We start from the raw sequence: 20688 nt of genomic DNA, 5'->3' as shown, positions 1-20688 counted from the left end.
CGGCGGCTAGAGAGCACTTGGAGATTTGCTCTCCAGAAACACAAAGCATTCCAGGCTCACACACATCCACAAATAAAAGAAACAGGAAACATGTTGGCACAAGTGGACGACGCACACATGCACACCAACTGTTACTTTTGGTTCGTCAAGCCGCCGGGCCAAAAATTACACATGCAAGCGTTTTGTTGTCTGACGGGGGCAGGGCAGACTTGGCGGGGGGAGCTGAGAATATTTGCAACACATACACACACAGACTGGTGATCTCACTTTGTAAAGCGAACATGAAGTATTTGTTGCCACAGGGGCCAAGAGAGAGAGTGTGTGCACCAGCATGAGGGGGTGGGAATTGATGTGCTTTGTGGGAGATGGGAGTGGGAATTAGACATCGCTATTGTTTGACTATTTGTCCAGTACAGTTTCCACAGCGGAGAAAACAAAGTAAGAATGACGCAATGCAACTGTTACTCAACCCTGATTACAGTCTTTCACGTAAACACCAGGGAAAAGATTGTGTGCCAGGGCGTGTATATGTGCGATGAATACACAAAATGGGGAGGACATGTGCACATTGCTTCTCTCAATTCCACCGATTCAGAAAGTGTGTTGTGCATGCGTGTTCAGAGGAAGACAGTCGTGTGCATTGTTTTTCATGTTTAGCTGACTACATCTGCTATCCACAAAAACCCTCGGATCGACGTCCAATGTTCTGAGTATGTTCTGATGTTTGTGTGCCTGCTTAGCGAGGTTGAGGGGAGGATCGCCCAGAAATGGAAATGTTTCATGAAAACATCACAATGGAGAATCATTCCACTGTAAAGGCTAGTTTCATAATCGCCCTGGAGGAACCAAGGCGTGTTCCATTTGAGCTTTCTTTGTGCCTTACATTCACTTCTGCAACTCCAATGTATTTAACCCCTTGCCAGCTGTCGACCCTCTTCTCTTCTCCCTGAGTGATTGACTGTGAACATCAGAGCTGTGATGATGAATGAGGTGCGGTATGTGAGGCAGCAATCATTTTTCTCTCTGAATCCCGGCCAAGAGAGGGGAGCATAGCCATTTATAAGGCTATTCTCCACGTACTTCCATCGTATCTTTGGACGCTAATTCAGCTGAAAAACCCTGGAAACTACCATCTTCGCTCTGTGACTTCTGCTCAAGGCCTCCTCTTGCTCTCCGTCCCTCACGTCCGTTTGGAAATGGGGAAAAGAGGTTTTAAGTTTGCTGCTCCTGCGGCTTGGAATTTGCTGCAGACAGACCTGGGTCTCCGGGAGCCGGTCTCCTTGGGTGTTTTTAAAAATAGATTGAAAATATTGGAGGGAAATTCATCTAGCTGTAGATGTTTTATATGACGGAGGTATGTGCTCCTGTGTGAGCTGGGTTGTGTTGACTTGAGTCTTAGTTTTGGTTTTATTCATGCTGTGATTTTGTTTTTCGTTTTATATATTGTCTGTCACTGTTTTATGTTGTATTGTATGGAACTTTGTGTGACGTGCTGCTGCTGCTGTCTTGGCCAGGACACTCTTGTAAAGGAGATTTTTAATCTCAATGAGGCATTTCCTGGTTAAATAAATTTAAAATTTAAAATAAAAAAAGTAAACAAGGTGTGGCTCCGTTGAAATCATTTCCCCGACCAATCAGTCTCTGAGTCATTCTATTTTTGAGGATTCTCCCACAATGTGTGTGTGCGTCACTGACAGCAGCCCAGTCCCAGAGCCTTTTCTGGCAGGAGGCTTTTTGAAATATACTTGTCAGGGCTCAGGGCACAGCAGAGAAGGTTTATGTCAGTGGTCAAAAATAGGAAGCACATTTTGTCACGTTTAACATGAGTCATTCTCCAACTCTCTAAACACAGCATCAAGGGACCATGTGCCTCTATGCCTCTATTTCATTTACTGAGCACTAAGTATCAGAATGTACAGCCGATGTGCAGAGAAACAGAGGATTACCAACCTGCGGTTTAAATCCCTGACACAGTACACAAACTAACGTCACCATAGCACTATTTTGCAGCAAAGCTGGTATTGAACTTGAACTTGACTAGAAACTAACGTCATGGGATTGACAGCCTAATATATTTGGTTTTATGACTACTACTTTATAAAAGTTGGCCAGTGTCGGCTACCATTGTGTGCTTGTGCTAACGTTCCATTTTCATCTTTCTAGGGTGCATTACCATTATGTTGTAGTTTGTTACTTGTTTAGGTTGTATAGTTATCACCTATTCACGAAGCTTTGTCCTAGTTTAGTTTATTTGTTGTGGTTTGGTGATTAATGCTAGCTATTTGTATATATTGGGCATGAGAAACTTACCCACATAATTATTGAGCACAGGAAGTGAACATTTCATTTTCGGAGACAATATTTTTTCCAGATTAGCGAAGATAAACTATACGTATCTAGGGTGCAACCAAACGTTGACGCAAACTAGTTTCAACGTATCGTTTAGCCTTATTTTAGAGAGAACCGTATAGCTTGTGCAACACACAGATGTTTAGCAGGTAAAATATTCACTGTCTTAGTTGAGCATCATGCTAACATTTGCTAAACACTAAACACAAAGTATAGCATAGGGTGAAAGGAATGTCACAGCTTTCGCAGAGATTCCGATATAAACCAAATAATAAACCAAGCCAATCGCTAGAGCCACCCTAATAGTGTAGCTAGAAACCCAAGCAAATCAAAGCATAAAACCAGGAAAATGTTCACGTTGCAATGTTGCAATACCGGCACAAGCCAACCAATGCATATGTGTTGTCCCATATGACTTACATTATACTGCATACTGTGGCAAGTCAAGCGCTAAATTGAATAACATTTTTCATAACACGAACGACGAATTCAACGTTTCAGACGGTGCTTTATTATTGCAGAGCCAGCCAGTAAACTCCACAGCGGTGCCTCTGCTGACCTAACATAAGCATCATATGCATATACTGAATATGTAAACACGCCTTCCATTCTCAGCATCTTCTGTAATGTGAAAGCTCACACAGTTTATCACTGGGATGTCCTTATTGCATATAGAGAACCACAATGACACGGATGCAAGGGCTGATGTATTAAGGCATTGTATGTGATGCATCACATTAATACAACCTATTGAGCCCATGCTTGGTTATTTCAAGCTTAGACTGAGACTAATGTAAAGCTTATCCTTAGAGAAGACTCTGTCCTTTGTTCCCTAAAAATAACCAAAGTAGGCCTACTAACTCGCAGAAAAAGGAAATGGTCGATTAAAACCCATCTCTATTCTTGGGAGTTTTTCCTGATCCGATGTGAGGTCCTGGGACAGGGATGTCGTATGTGTACAGATTGTAAAGCCCTTTGAGGCAAATTTCTAATCTGTGATGTTGGGCTATATAAAATAAACTGAATTGAATTGAATCTCCCCTCTCCATTTACTCACACAACCTGCTAACCTAGCCCAGCTCCAGCCTGAACACTAGATCAATGCATATCCAGATCAATAGGCTTATTAGAGCTGCAGTTGAATGGTGGACAAAGCCAATTCGCTGAGTCTCCACTGCATGTCCTCTCAGGTTGAAGAGAAACACAGGAAAGGTCACCAGTCACAAGGTCATTTTGCCCACTAGAGCTGCTGGTTGTACATAATGAGGTATCTCTTTCCCTCGTAGCACAAAGGATTAATAGAATTAGACTCTGGGAAATATTAATCAGCAATCTCTTTGCAGGAATCCCTTTGGTTTTGAATCATGTTTAGCTCCCTTTGGGAACAAGGCTAATGTGTTGAAGGATCCGCTTGAACTCCTATATAAGTAAAGATGTGTACATTAGAAACGGTGTACAACAAGCTCCTTCTAACATTTGCTACTAATGTTTTAAAGGGCAATGAGTGCAATATGTTTGTGATGCTATTTCTATTGGTGCCTGAGGCTGAGAAGTGAGGTGCGAGATGATGGCGAGTCTATGACAGTCAAAGAAGGCAATGTTCTCCAGTCAAAGGACATGACGTGAATGGAGTCACAGCCAGACCCGTTTCTGTGTTACTTTTATCGAGGAACATGTCTAAAAACCCACCAAAAGACACTCTTTGTGAGTTCTGCCCCCATAGGTGTATGGGTAAGTAAAACTGCTTCCATGGAGGGAATGAAAGAGACCTATTCATGCCTTTAGGGCTTATTTTGATATAATCATGGGTACCTGGGGCCTTATAAATCTTTTCATTTCGCAACGTATAGGCTTTCAATGACTAAAAGGACCTTTCAGTGGTATGTATATTGTAGTAGCTTATTTGTCTCCATTAGAGTACTCCTTTATAAGATTGAGTCATGCACAGAGTCAATAGAATAAATGTTAAATAAATAGTGTGCGAGGCGGGTAAACATGTTGCTATCATCCTTTGACCGAAGATGAATGGACTGCTCTTTCTCATTTTCCACAGAGATACAGGCCTCGTGTTTCGATCCCCGCCCAGTGAATGGAAGGCTACACACTAGGTGCTGTATCCTGAAACTCAGCACTAATGGGGGCAGTATGACTGTCTTGGTCGACTCTGACTCCCCCCCCCCCCCCCCCCTCTAGCACAAAGCCCACCTTTGACTGGGAGTCCTATAATGGATTGTAGTTGGGAGCTGAGCATAGGCCAGGGGAATATCTTATGACTAAGAGGCTGAGAACGCCACAGTCTCACAGAACACAACTGTGTGATTAATGAATGCAGCATCACCACAGACTGGCCTTCAATCCAAAGGTCCAACTCTTGAGGTCATCACCTCCTCTCCTCTTATATTTTACAGTGTGGAGAAGCCCAGATGAATCTGAAAAAGGAAATGTACACTTTCAAATATGGATTTTTTTTGCTTCCATTGAAGTAAAGCTGCATGTCATTTGGGTAGTTTTTTTATAAAGTCAGCGAGGTGTGCTGTAGTCTGCAGATATTGATCTGGAGCCGTATGTCTTGTGTGCTGGCTCAGGATATATTTGCAGCTGCTGTTACAGGAAATGGATCCCTGGAGCGATCTGGATTCAGCTGATCCAATTAAACGCTGTGAATAATTGATCTCACAGTGAAACTGAGCCCTGTCACATGGGAGGGGTGACATCATCATTTAAGGGTTGAAACCGTACTCCTGTGCAGCTGGACTGCCCCGGGTCATTTGTTCCACAATCAGTCCACTGTATCTGATTACCGCCTGTGAAGGACACAGAGCAGACCATGAGGACAGAAGGGGAGGTTATGCTGCCATTTTCACGCTCAGCAAGACTGTACGGAAACAACAGACTCACTGATAGCCGGGGACTGGAAACTCATGAGAGTGTCACATGTTGCAAACCCGAACTCACTAAGCTGAGAGAAATTAAGGACTGACTTCATATGGTTACAATGCTGAAGTCAAAGTTACTTTCGACAAAACATTTTTTTCCCCATTGTTTTCTTTTTGCCTCTTGTTTAGCGGATGTGCTGCATTGCGTGCTTCAAAAGCCCATTCCTAAACAAGTCACCTCCATGTGAACCAGATGGACTCTGCATGGGTCAATTATCTTCCTGGCAATGAAATAAGGTGCAAATAGGAGCCATCTTTGACCCTTGCCTTGGAGGAAGCTTAGATTGTCATATCTAATGAAACCCCTCCAGAGTTCTGCTCTTGCCACTCGTCACCTTTTCATCTAGATCTGCACCACACATGAGAAAAAGGGGGCTGTTGGACATCCAACATCTTGCCTGAATTAGACTCAAACCCTTTGTCAGGAAATGTGAGTGTGAATGTGTGTGTGTGTGTGTGTGTGTGTGGGGGGGGGCTCTTCAGGTCCGTTCCCCCCCCCCGCCCTCCCCGTCTCTCACGGAGGGAGGAAAGGGTATGGGGTCCCGCTTACAGCTGACTCTCATGTTGCAAACATTTTGCTGGGTTGGCACTTCTGCTCTGGTCATAATGAACTCATGGGCCTAATGAAATCCCCGAGTTTATCCTCACAGGGCCTTACAGTGATTCTGCGTCACTGTGTAAGGTCCACAACTGGGATGTGGCATCATCGCTGTCTGTTGGTGGACATTTGAGACTCTCATTAACTTCCCCTGACAAAGGCATGACTAGTTTGTCCACAGCAGATGTTTTGTTGATGCAGCCAATCTTGTTCATTTGCCTTCTCACTCTGGCCAAAAAGGTCAATCTTTTACCAATTTGATCAATTTGTCATGTCTAAGCGTTAAGTACATAATTAATGTGCTTGAACATTTTAACATGTTGTTGCATGTTTTTGCATGTCAGCCCATCTTCTTTCTTTTGTTTGAATGGGCCCTAACCGCTCAGGAATAAATGACCCAACAATGTGATTTACAGTCAACATTTTATAGCAGCTATGTCACTAGTTATGTGGCTATTTTCTTTGTCACTATAGAGTGCTACAGAGATGACTTAATTGTGTTAAGAAGCCAATTGAATATTTCCATTTGATTTTGGATTATTGTAGAAAACAGAAGTTTATGCTATCTACACATTTTAAATGAACATCACTTGCAAACAGCAAAAGTAATTAGATAATGTGAGGTTATAAAATGAACACCACTACAGTGTTATTAATAAGCATTTGAAATTGAGCTTCTAATATTTGTTATATGGAAGTTAAAGGCAACATCCAAACTAAAGCTACTGTTACTGTTCTACTAATGTGTATGGGTTGTCACCTTTGGCAGTCGGTATCAAGAGGAGATAAACTTAATTCAAGTATTCTTCATTTTTTGTTCCCCCCGTTGAGGAGGTAGGCAAAAGTAAAAATGGCCGTGCCCACACATGTCTTCATGAAGTCACTGGAACTTCATGCGGGCAATAAGAGGAACCTGTCAATTAATTAGATGACGGTGGTGATGGCTCCATCCATCGCCTTACGTGTTTTATTTAACTCTCAGACAAGTCCAGTTGGAACATTTCCGTCATCCGTCAAACTGCAGAACATGTCCAACTGCAAAGGCCACCATTGGGTAGAGAGCTGGAATGAAAGAACACCATTGGGTAGAGAGCTGGAATGAAAGAGCACCATTGGGTAGAGAGCTGGAATGAAAGAGCACCATTGGGTAGAGAGCTGGAATGAAAGAACACCATTGGGTAGAGAGCTGGAATGAAAGAGCACCATTGGGTAGAGAGCTGGAATGAAAGAGCACCATTGGGTAGAGAGCTGGAATGAAAGAGCACCATTGGGTAGAGAGCTGGAATGAAAGACCACCATTGGGTAGAGAGCTGGTATGAAAGAACACCATTGGGTAGAGAGCTGGAATGAAAGAACACCATTGGGTAGAGAGCTGGAATGAAAGACCACCATTGGGTAGAGAGCTGGAATGAAAGACCACCATTGGGTAGAGAGCTGGTATGAAATCTTTCGAGCAACACACTGACATGAACACAACCTCGCAGGAAAGGTCATAAAGTGTTACCATGGCAACAGAGAACACCACCGATATGTTAAAAAGGTAGCCAAGAGGGGTGCAGGGAGCGCCGAAACTGAATCCATGGCTTAGGAATTTCAGTGGGTGGGTGCGGATGCATGTTGAATATTAAAATAATCTTTCTAAATGAAGCCAGAGTCGCCGTGCCCCCAATTATTAAAGCACTCCGATGTTCCATAACCATTAACATCTGTTAAAGCCATACACGCAGCACAACACATCCAGCTATCTGGACAAGACGGGTATTTTTAGACATGTAATCATTAGTGCTGAGAGATCATTTGTAAAAAGGATGGGAGGCGAGAAGGAGGCCAATAACGAAGTGAAAGATGGTATCCATATTCAAATACCTGAGGAACTGGTGGATTTAACTGGTAGTAAAGAGAGTGGAGGTGAGATGTGAGGGGCAGGCCAATCAAAGATTTTGAGGAAAGTGATGCAATAAAATAGTCAGAGCAAGGACAAAGAAATTATGCAGAACATCATGCATTATTAGAATGCGTGTCTATAAAATAGACAACATAGGTGACCTCTAACTAATTGTGCTTATGAAACTGCTCTGTTCCCTGGACCAGGATCAGACCTATTGTTTTTGGTGGAATCAACATTCCTCCAGTAATTCAGACGTAATTCAAGTGAGCTCGTCTGCTCTAATAGCAGAATGGCTATCATTCAGATTCACGCATGATATAGATTCATGGACTCTCCTCTTTGTGAACTGTTAAATTATTCCACTGTGAAATTCTATATATCCAGCAGTCACCATGTGCCACATTTCCTGTTATGGTCATAGGCTACAATGGTGGTATCAAATGGTGGGAGTGTTATCTGTTTTTTTATAATGGAATTCAGTTTTAATTTGCAGCGGTCGTGAAAGAGAGGTGCAATCCGTCTCTTTCTCCAGGTTGAGGTTAGATTGGATAAGAATATAGTGCCATTGTCTAACAAAGTGAGAACACACAAACATAGATACAGTGGTAGACAGCCCTGCCACTTCCTTCCTCCTTCAGCTCTTTCAGTGGGACGTCGTCTGATACCACAGTGCCCCCTACAGGTCACTCGTTTGTCAGCTAAAGTGTACGCGTGTGTAAGTGTCGTGTGTGTGGGTGTGTGTGTGTGTGTTAACTATGTTAACTTGGAGGCACAAGGCGCAAATCCAGGTGTTTTTACAGACTGAAAATTATTCCGAATATATTGTTAATGTCATGTAATTACTATAGTGCACTTAATTGAACATGTGTCTAATTACTAGATCCTACACTGAACACTAAATGTGTCAACGTGAAAGTGAAGCAAAATCCATGCGGTCCAAATATGCTGTTCCGAGCCCCAGCCATGGCCTGTACCAGGCTGACGCTGTTACTGGCAAAACAGGAAAACACAATGGAGTGATGGAGGAGGCTCATTTGCCAGAATGGCCTTTGCTGCCACACAATTAGCCGCAGAACAGTGGGCACACCAAATATCCGAGTGCCACTCCACAGGGAGACCAACTTAGTCTGTGGCTCTAAATGCAGTCAGCCAATTTGGCCGATGACTTCACTGGCTTGTGAGGCCAGTCCAAGGCAGACGCCAGATGGGAGAGAGATGCGCCGAGGTGCTGAGAAGAGCAGTCGCTGATGGAGTGATGATATCATAATATCAGTATTAATTAATATTCATCATTGTAAACTAAAACATCTGATGAAGTTCAGCTTCATTGCCAGTGCTGTGATTTAGACTCAGCCAGCCTATATTCTGTCACAGAATGTGTTTGTAAAAATGGTTACAATGGAACAAGGAATATAGATATATGAATATGAAGGGTTATGTGTATTTTGGAGATATATACACAATAATCAAATATTTTAAATGTTAATTAGTGAGTATAGAAGTGCTGGTAGTTTAATTTTGTTATCTTTGGACAGATCCAAGCTATTTCCCACTTTCCCGTCTTCATGCTAAGCTAAGCTAACTGGCTGCTGGCTCTTTTGTCGTTGCATCAGCACAAAAGATGTATAAAAATAAGTGCAAGGCTTTAGTGCACATCTCTCTATTGGAGAGAAACATCAGCTTTCCACAGCATCAGCCATTTCCTGTATTTGCCACCCACACCTCATGAGCCTTGAGATGTTATCATGCATAGAGCTGTCAAAGGATGCTGAGCTAACGCACACATGGAAGGTCCAGATGCACTGGTCCTTAAAATATTATAAATGGATGTGATATCAGTGATCAATAGGTCACCACTGATTTCAGCTTCCCCTAGTAACTGTAAATAAATGTGCATCCATTTCCCACTCAGGTTGCATGTCCACCACTTGAGATAATGTACAGCACAGGAAAAGCTCTTAGCTTATCTGTAATGTCCTCTGCAGAATGACATGCCTGTAATGACTTAGGGGGGGAAAACAGTTGATAGTGCTTACAGACCTCGATCAGGGGGGGGAGGGGGGGGGGGTTGGATGGAAAAGGTGATTGAGAGACCACAGTTGATTTCCAGCAAAGTGGCTCAGGAGGCTGGAAGTAGGGAGACAGATGGCCACATGGCGCATCGATTCTTACACACACAATAAGAAATCCATTTATGAGATGGTTCTCTGAGTGTAATGCCACTCATTTGGGTGTGATGAGTAACACAGAAGACGTGTGCCAGCGATGGGGACTTTCACCCGTCCCTAAAAGGATTTTTGAGAGCCCAGATGTGCCGTGCCATGAATTTGATTCAACTTTGTTTACACCTACAGGGGCTTTTAAAATGGCAACTTATCAGGTTATGTACCATATACAGAAAGTTTAATATACAAAATGAATCTTTGCAGTGATTGTACTGTCAGTGCACCAGCGGCATAATGAAAGCATTGAAAACACCTCAATATTGACTCACACACCTACAATATATAAATAACCGTGGTGGAAAGTAACTCAGGATATTTACTTAATTCCAACTTTGAAGTATTCTTGGAAAGGGGGGTCCTTTCCAACAAGGATCAATAATGGTGTTGTCTATAAATGGAGCTGTGATCCACACCAACTATCCAACTCTTCACTGTAAGAAAAAAACCCGTAAAAAGAAGGTCAAATGAGTGGCAGCTACGGCTGCCAAACAAAAACCGTAAATTTCAGGTAAAATACCTTACTTCAAATAAAGGACGAAAACCATAAATTTACAGTAATTTTCATTAAAGATTTTGCAGTGAAATACTGTTTTTTTACAGATTTTTCCTGTAATATTACAATCAAACACCTTAATTAAAGTGATATTTCTATAGGTTCTGCAGTGAAATACTGTTATTTTACAGATTTTTCCTTTATTATTACAGTCAAATACCTTCAATAAAGTGATATTTCTAAAGCTTCTGCAGTGAAATACTGTAATTTTACAGATTTTGTATGTATTATTACAATCAAACACCTTCAATAAAGTGATATTTCTAAAGGTTCTGCAGTGAAATACTGTAATTCTACAGATTTTTCCTATATTATTACAGTCAAACGCCTTCAATAAAGTGATATTTCTAAAGGTTCTGCAGTGAAATACTGTAATTTTACAGATTTTGTATGTATTATTACAATCAAACACCTTCAATAAAGTGATATTTCTCAAGGTTCTGCAGTGAAATACTGTAATTTTACAGATTTTGTATGTATTATTACAATCAAACACCTTCAATAAAGTGATATTTCTAAAGGTTCTGCAGTGAAATACTGTGATTTTACAGATTTTTCCTATATTATTACAATCAAACACCTTCAATAAAGTGATATTTCTAAAGGTTCTGCAGTGAAATACTGTGATTTTACAGATTTTTCCTATATTATTACAATCAAACACCTTCAATAAAGTGATATTTCTAAAGGTTCTGCAGTGAAATACTGTGATTTTACAGATTTTTCCTATATTATTACAATCAAACACCTTCAATAAAGTGATATTTCTAAAGGTTCTGCAGTGAAATACTGTGATTTTACAGATTTTTCCTATATTATTACAATCAAACACCTTCAATAAAGTGATATTACTAAAGGTTCTGCAGTGAAATACTGTGATTTTACAGATTTTTCCTGTACTATTACAATCAAACACCTTCAATAAAATGATATTTATAAAGGTTTTGCAGTGAAATACTGTGATTTTACAGATTTCTCCTGTACTATTACAAGTGTTCAATTAATATGAAATATAAGCTTTTGAGATTACTGTGAAAAATCTAAATACATTGAAACATCTACAAAACATTCAATGTTTCAATTAAAGTAGGGGTTAGAAACTGAATTACATATAAAGTACACACCAATATTGATTTTAAAACATTTTATTGAATGTACATTTTCAAAATCAACCAATTATTCACTATCAGTTGATAAGTGAAAGCAAAACATACATAAAAGGTCCATAATTGTGGGCGGCTGTAGCTCAGTGGGGTAAGAGGGCGTCCTGCAACCCCAAGGTTGTCGGTTCGATCCCGCTCTCCCCATTAGTTGCAAGTCGAAGTGTCCTTGAGCAAGGCACTGAACCCCAGTTGCTTCCTGGGCGCATCACTGCAGCCCACTGCTCATAATAACTAAGAATGGGTTAAATGCAGAGAACTAATTTCCCTTGGGGATTAATAAAGTATATTTCTTCTTCATAAATATTTACCAGAAGTGACAGTGCAGATAAAGAACAATCTTCCAAATTTCCAGTAATCAGCCAGATCCTCGGTGCATCTGGGGGGAAGAAGGACAAACAAATTCACTGGAAAGTCCTGAGAAAGTTGGCTTTCATTTCTTACCATTCCTTTAAACAAACTTAAACTAACTATTTTGAAATTGTCTGTACCAATTGACATTCTGTCAATCTGAACAGTCAGCTTTGAGAATGATAGTAATGAAATGATTACCTATTTAAAGCTGCACGCAGTGCATGTCTTAGCACTTCCATCAGAAACATGTGAATCACGAAAAGAAGAAAGACGTGGATTCACAACAATGGCACGTTCACAGATGTATCATAGCAAGGTAAACACACTTGTAGCTAAACAAAAAAAAGAAGCTAATTGATACATCTAGATCAAACCAACCACCGATAATTATATTGTGCCATGTCTGAGGGTCTTTTCCTCAATGCCCCTTTAGAAATAAAAAAAGGGTAGATGATGATAATGATGACGACATGTCTTTGAAAAGTATGCTAACTCTACGGTGGCCCTGAGAGATCAACACACTGCCACTTAAGAAAACACATGCAAACAGACAAAACACAGGCAAGTTAAGATTAAACTTTAGCAATTTGACAACACATGTCCAGCATTTAGAAAACATGGCGCAAATACAGAAAACAGAAGTGTTTCCAAAGGACAATGGTGCTGAGCACGGTTTGAACATGTTTGTTGCTGCTAGTTTGAGACTCGTGAAGTTATTGAAGTGACGTCGGCTCCGTATACCATCTGTTTATGTTGGGAACTGACTTTTGCTGCTGCTTTACTCTGCACGTAAAGTGACCGCTGCACGCAACTCATAGGACTTTGCAGAGCGAAAAGCAGAATTCAATCTCATATGACCTCATCTTCAAAATTGAAAAAGTTACGTTAACTGTAGCTTGCATAATAACCATATAAGCAATAACTTTATGGTGGTGATAGTAGTACGAGGTATGTTTATTTCAGGTAAGGTAATAGTGGTCTGTTTGGGGATTTTTCAAGGAAAGAAGTCTCATGGGAATGCTTGGCTTACTGTAGACTATACGTCTGTATATTTTTTTGGTCTAATAATGCCTACATGAATATGATGCAGGCTACAGGCTGTCTGTCCACACTGTTAAACCGGATAGTACAGTTTAAAATCTGTCAAATCTCCTCAGAAATAATCAGAATGACTGATATAATTCAGCTTTTCCGCTCTGCAAGGTCCTGCGAGGTGCATGCAGCTCACTTTCCAGTGAGTAGAGCAGTAGCATATTGTAGGTCCACAACGTAAACAGATGATACAATACCCGATTTCAATAACTTCATGAGTCACAAACCATAGCAACAGCAAGCCTGTCCAAGCTGTGTTCATCACGATTTAGTGTCCTCTTGAAACACTTTTTCTTAATTTGCAGCGCTTTTCTGTACCGTGTTGTGTCGTCTGAATTTGCAGCGCTTTTTCTAAATGCTGCACATGTGCTGTCAATTTGATGAAGTTGTTTTCTTAATTTGCTTGTGTTTTGTCTATTAGCATGTTTTATTAAGTTGCAGTGCCCTGACCTCTCAGGGCCACCGTACCACTCAAAAGAAGGCCGAAGGAAAAGCTCCTCAGTTTTTTTTATGGCCAGTGGAAGAACTGTCTTAAAAAAGTGCTTTGCTCAGATCATTAAAGTACTTGAGAAATCATATCTAATATTAATCACAATGTAAGGTTTTGCAATAGTGGTTCAAATGGACTAATATCTTTTATATATGCTGCAGTGGATACTTACGAGTGATGGACTTTGGGTGTTTCCCCCCGTCAATGTTGTTCCAATCCTTATTGAGCTGAAAAATATAAGAAAGTTTCGTGTAATTAGCTATTATCAGTGTTGAAAAGGGTAATGTGAAAATGAATCAGAAAAAAACTGCCACCACATATTTCGTGCATGCAGAAAGTATTCAGACTTTTTCACTTTTTCCCATTTTGTTATGTTGCAACCTTATGATAGAATCATTTGAATTAATTTTTACCTCATCAATCTACACTCAATACCCTGTAATAAAAAAGGGAAAACTGGATTATCACATTGACATACGTATTCAGACCCTTTACTTGGTACTTAGTTAATGCACCTTTGGCACGGTTAAAGCCTCGTCTCTTCGATAAAACGCGACAAGCTTTACACACCTGGATTTGGGGATGTTCTGCCATTCTTTTCTGCAGATCCTCACACGCTCTGTCAGGTTGGATGGGGACCGTTGGTAAACAGACATTTTCAGATCACTAAAAACAAATCACAAACCTATAAGTGACCATGGAAGGTGAAGTCAATTTTAAGACTCATATCACCAGCATCACCAAGGTGCCTTTTTCCAACTCAGAAACATTTACAAAAATTAGAGGCTTTATTTCCCAGTCTGACTTAGAGTAACTCATGCATGCATTTGTTTTGAGCAGGCTTCTTAAATGAACACAACACATTTTTACAGTATGTATGTGTGTATTGTTTCTGTTTAAATGCACATGTTTGCTGTTTTATATTGTTTTTTGTAAGAACAAATCCTATCTCTCTCTATGTCTTGTCTGTTTGCTTACCTGTCCTTGAGTGGAATTATGTGCCCCACCATCCAGTGGTATCTTGTCACTCCTGGTTCTTCAGCCTTCTCATGATCTTGCAGGCCATGCACTGCTCAGGGTCCAGTGCTGTGTGCAGTACGGTTCGAAAAAGTGAAGAATACTGTCAATTATATCCATGTCACCCACCTAAACCACATTCAAGTATGTTTTCTGGTTGTGAGACAGAATCATGCCAACAAGCTAACGTTACCTGAAGCTAGTTTACTTAACTAGCTAACCAAACTCTTTGTAACAGTCCGTTTATCCACCTATAGCATTATTTAATCCATTATGAACTGTATTAAACACACTAATTAACTGATTTTAATGTAATAACATTACTTTTAAACATATAAAATGATTAATTTGTTTCCATATGTCTAAATGAAATATGTTTAAACTATGCTAAACAGAAAATTACATTAGGTTGTTTCAGAAAGTAACAGTGAAAATGTTTTCTTACCTGATATCTTCAATAATTTTGCAGGATATCAATTCACGTAACTTTGCTGGTCACCACATCCCGTATGATCCTTCCTCTGTGTCCCAGTCTTTCTTTCTCCGTTGACATCCCACAAGTTAAAATCGCAGGCATATGTAAAATACTTCAGGTAATAATGCAGGTAGGTCAACAGCAGACACTAGCAGACCTGCCGAGTAGCGCCTGCCCCGCTGCGGCTTCCCGCTCAAACAGACGTAATTTCAAATCCGAGGCGCGGACAGTTCTCATTGGCCAGTTCTCTGAGTGACAGGCAGATTATCCAATCATGTTCAAAGCAACGTGGGGAGACAGCCAATAGCAATGGTTTTAGCGTGGTAACATAACAAATATAGAAAAAGATGACTTGTTTTGAAAGAAACTAAAGAAATGTCTGTATTTAGTTGTATTTATAGGCTGGTATATTCAATTAACTCTTTCCATTGCAGTGTATGAATACAAATGAAATACTATATGGTAAAGTTGTAATAATACCTATAGGTTAACACAAACACACATAGACATATGGTAGGCTATATATATATATATTTCCACACTTAGTATGTTTTTAAGGCCGGCTGAGAGGGGCGACGGTTGGTCATTCAATTCCTTTGTAGTATACTTACTAGTCTACAGTCAACAGAACTCCAACACATTGATCCATATGAAGCGTTTCCTCTACATTGAGTCTACTCAGAAGTGGTAGATTATTATTTGTATTATTACTATTATTTCCCCGGTTAGCCTCAACACAAGAACACACAAGTAGAGGCCCAGTGTTTAGTGGTTCTTTAATTAAAGAAAATGAAGCACCCAAATATTTTTACAAAGTTTTAGTGCCATTCCCTGCACAATAACCCAAATGAGGACTGATGACGGCAATTGAGATGGAACAATCAACAATAATCACTGCATATATTGCTTATCGCTGGATTGATATCATGGTGACATTCTATTTACATTCAGATGGCCCATAGTATGACCCTCTTGCATTTTAACAAATCCCTGACCTTTCCTTTAGAACCACCAAAATGCCAACTGTGCAAACATGACAATGTCATTTCCCGAACTGTGTTGCAGTGTTATGCGGCAGGTTGGTTTAGAGTTCAGCCTTTGCCCACAGCAACACTCATTTGCCAACATGGCCATTATCCCATACAGGTTGCAACATGTTTTCAAACTTTTAACCGCATGTAGCAAGTCAATCCATTGCGAAGCCATTTCCCCCTCTTCTTGTCTTTATTCTTCTGCATAGCTCAAATCCAGCAGATCCAAGGTGTTGGCCAAAGTAGTTAGGCCATTAGCCATCCTTTATATGGGACAATGTACATTTTAATTGTTCAACTGCTCACTGTAGACAGTGAATGTCTTTAAAGTATGTTAGTTGTCTATGGAAGCAAGGTAGATTCAACAGTAATTGTGCAGTTTGATAATGCACTACAGCATCATCTCCAGGCTAAATTGGCTGAGTATAACCGGGATCTCTGCCAATTTGCGTCAAAACGATGAAAAGGCTGATTTAACCCGTAAATACCATACATTTTGGAGGCACATTCAAGACTACTTGAGCTCTGCGTCCAGGCTGAAAAGGTTGAATTAAAGGCAGCCAACAACGCTGTTTCTCGGATAAAGAAACTGCTGTCCTCAATTCCCCCGGCTAAATGCACAGTCTTTGGCTGAATTACGCATGCCCAAGACAGCATGCACTGCAGCAGCACAAGGCCTACTTTCTTAGGGCTAAACTCCCCCTCTTTCACCGTTGTGTGGATGCCCAAGACGGCATGCACTATAGCAGCACTGGGCCTCAATCACATGGGCAAAGGTTACTGTCTTTTGCCAGCTAAAGGACACCCAAAGTAGTAAGCAACTATGGCAGAATCGGGCCTCCGTCGTTAGGGCAAACCCAGTTAATTTAACCGGCCTGGAAGTGTCCATGTGGGCATAAATCTCTATAATACAGGCCAAACTCACCCTCTATTTTTTACTTGCACAACTTGGAATGTGGAAATCAAATGTTTTTAATAGCATTGTCATTTTCAATATTTTGAACAGTAAAGGCCTATTCCAGTTCAATGTAACACAATTAATATCACAGATAGCAAACTGACTCCCTCGGATGCGTCATAGGCTCCGGATCAGTGGCTAGATGTACAGCCGTATGCACCCATATTCATTCCATTTGGATCCTTCCATAAAGCAGCTCATTTGGCCCGGATCAATTACTTTACATACCGACATATATTTAATATGCATCAATGGGGAAAAAAGAAATGCAATCGGAAATAATATCAAAAAGTTTATTAAAAGGACATCAAATTATTTCTTGTACATGTATGAATCATATTTATAATTAGTTCGAGACAATATATACACACATACATATAGAGTAAAAACTATAGCTCACATTAGAACACAAGAGCTACAACTAATACAACCATAAATACCGACCACCTAACCCAAATACCACAATTCTCCCAGAGAATAGGTATGATGGCCTCAAGTGAATGGTGGAACTTCCAACTGAGAACTGGTGTGTGTGTATATATATATTATATATAAATATATATTTTTAATTCTGTTCAGTGTGGGGGATGTCGACAGTAGCACGCCTCCTGGAGCTACCCCGGTTTGCTGCCAGGTTGAACCACCTAATGGCATGCTTTAGAATCTGTTCATCAGTGGATGCATGTGTGGCATGATTCTTTCTGACGGCATCTGTAATCACACAAGCAGATACAAAATCTCATGAATCCTCAGTGCAACATAGAGCAGAAATGCAGTCTAAAATCTAGTAGCTGTCTGGCACTTAAGGTGTGCTATGCTATATTTAGAGCCAATATATCATATAACTATTATGTAAAGATATAGTCGAGTAACATTTACCCAAGTAGAGAATAAAGTTGCAATTCAAACATTTTATTTAGCACCGTTAAAAAAGATCTGGGAAAGATGGTTATTCGTAAGTTTGAACACTACTCAAGACCTCTGGGTGAATCCAAATTGTTTTCATTAAATATGAGTTACTTACGCAGGAGCAAAGTCTTAGATGTCATTTGACTGAATAATTTCCATTCATTCGAGGATGTTCCACGTTTGGCATCATGTCGTCCGATCGTTGCCAGGGAGGAAATCGAAAATGGATCGAAAAAGTACGATTAATATTTGATACTTTACAGAATGTTTGAAAAAACATTTCCATCAAACATGGTATTGTCTAGTGTTAATTACATACAATAGATTTTAATCAGCTTTGCGTGAGATTCTTAAAACAAAAAAACTCACCACTCATTAGAATGTTGACGGGATCTTTGAGCCGTTGCTCAAAAAGGTCCACTTCCTCCATTGTGGTACACGGAAACGGAACTCTCACCTCTGTAATTGTCTCCAGCATGCCTAGGATTTGAACTGGAACAGCTATATAAAAAAACCATTCGAAAAACAGTTAAAAAATGTAACGATTAAGAGATTTTACATAAAATATGGAAATATCAAGTTTTATACAATTTCATTAATGCAATCATAATAATCATATTCACTTGGATTCAATGTGAGTGTGTATTGCATGTCTTGTATCCAATTAACAATTGTTAACATTTAAAAAAATTAAATGATTAAAAGGTTCAATTTGAATCCCATAGCCGTTTGAGGTGTTGCTCACCACAGCAGGCAATGGTGTCTGAACCACACCTCGCCCCTCGCCAGGTGGGCGTGTCCCCCTGGCGTGTTCGCTGTCCTGCTGGTGATGGAGTACATGGAATAGTTAGGAGGAGGCAATGATTGGAGGACAACTGTCCCGCTAGTGGTTGGACCCCTGTTTTGTGGGGGAATTTTCATTTTCACTGTCTCCATCCGACTCTCCATAGAAATGGCTAGAAAGAGATAGAAAAAAACTAATTGGTCATACTATAAAAATGAATGACAGACGCTTTATTTTATTAAGGTAAAAGTGTTCTAAAGAATAAAATGTATACATATTTACTCACACCGGCATTGGCTTCCTCTTTTTAGGAATTGCCTCCTCTTCTGACTGGAGATCTGATGTGTCGCAAGACATATATTTCCACCAAGTAATTATCTAAAAATTAAGTCACATAAACAATGAAAAAGTACAGAATTATAAACAGAACAATGTGATTAAAATGTTGTTTCCCCCAACATATATAACAAAGTGATTTTTTATATCCGTTTAAAACGGCCAATTAATACAATATTAATATAATACCGCATGATCCAATTACTCTGACGTCACGTGTCTGCCAGTCTGGTCCAGGTTGTTCGGCGCTTCTGACAGCCTTGTCCACCCTTTCGTCCCTCGGATATTAAGCGGTAGCAGTAGTGCCACAAAGCTGGTATAGCTTTGTGGCATTACTGCTACCGTTTTGTTAGTCAACAATTCTATGAAGTGGAACATCCTGAATTACAGAGGAAAGAAACAAACAGTGTCACTTGTCACAGAAATATAACCTTCTGTTCCAAGAACTTTGAAAAAAATAATATTTTGCAACTATTAAAGTTCTTTATAACCAGGAGTATGAAAATTTGTGTTTGAAAACACGAAGTATATAAAAAAAAGAGATTAAACGGCAATAATAGGCGTGTTATACACATTGAAGAGAAGAAACTTTACTTAACAGTCAAAGTTGTATTCAGTTTCCCATCAATCACAGTGATGTAGTCAAAACATCTTGACGGACCCTCCGTCTAATGGTGGAGCTGGAGACAGGCCCATTCTTTCTGTTCATTTTATCTAAAACAAACCAAAATACAAACAATGTTTGAAATGCATCTTTTCTTTCAGGAAATATACAATATCTATTTGTTCTCAATTGTATTAATTTGTAGTGCTTATATAGCATGTCAAGTCATTTTTATAAAAACACTGTCACGGATGCGTGGTGTGGAGGACCCAAACGCAGCAGGAGTTTCACGAAAAACTGAGTTTATTCTCAGTACAGGAACACGGACAACACCACACGGGAACGAAAAAAGACGATCTGACACCAGACAAACAGAAGGACACAGATTAAATACACAGGGGAACGAGACACAGGTGGAAACAATCAGGGCGTGGCTGGAAACAATCAGGAAAGAAACAGACAAGCACAGGAGGGAAGAGCAGGGAAACAGGAAACGAGACAGGGACTTCAAAATAAAACAGGAAACACACAGAGCCTAACAAACACTACGCTATTAAGATAGTATTTTAATGAATTAATACAAATCTGGTCATTATAAAGTTAAACAGGTTATACGGTTCCCTCTCAAATGTGTCTTTAAGTTGCTGTGAAAACATTTCCTTCCAAAGAATGTGTGCTTACCTGAATTGTAGAGATGGCGATCAAGTGTTGTCACTTCTGTACAACTGTGAGGATGACATTGCAAATTCTAAGTTACGTGTTGAGAACTCAATACATGCAGAATTAAATTAAAACAGGTCTGTGCTGGCCGCTATTAGCTGACATAGCGCTATTAGCTCGCGAGCTGGCGTTATTAGCTCGCGGGCTGGCGGTTAGCTCGCTCAGCTTCCATCGCGCACCCTTGGGTTGGAGCTTAAGTAACCTAACCA

General features: G+C 40.1%; 2 long non-coding RNA genes across 2 annotated transcripts; both read right to left on the bottom strand.

The window, feature by feature from the left end:
• Positions 1 to 11984: 11984 nt before the first annotated feature.
• On the bottom strand, positions 11985 to 15633 carry LOC130207045 (uncharacterized). The gene is made up of 6 exons (XR_008834222.1): positions 15108 to 15633; positions 14624 to 14731; positions 14216 to 14311; positions 14059 to 14081; positions 13818 to 13872; positions 11985 to 12088 (listed from the first exon to the last, which is right to left on the bottom strand). It is a non-coding gene; the product is annotated as an uncharacterized LOC130207045 (long non-coding RNA).
• Positions 15634 to 18780: 3147 nt separating this feature from the next.
• LOC130207046 (uncharacterized) lies at positions 18781 to 19435 on the bottom strand. Its single transcript, XR_008834223.1, has 3 exons — positions 19345 to 19435; positions 19106 to 19197; positions 18781 to 18855 (listed from the first exon to the last, which is right to left on the bottom strand). It is a non-coding gene; the product is annotated as an uncharacterized LOC130207046 (long non-coding RNA).
• Between the last annotated feature and the right edge of the window lie 1253 nt (positions 19436 to 20688).

This window comes from Pseudoliparis swirei, chromosome 17 (assembly GCF_029220125.1).
Source record: "Pseudoliparis swirei isolate HS2019 ecotype Mariana Trench chromosome 17, NWPU_hadal_v1, whole genome shotgun sequence".
Taxonomy (NCBI): Eukaryota; Metazoa; Chordata; class Actinopteri; order Perciformes; family Liparidae; genus Pseudoliparis; species Pseudoliparis swirei.
Note: the sequence above shows the minus strand (reverse complement) of the source record. Positions and strands in the feature narration are given on the sequence as shown.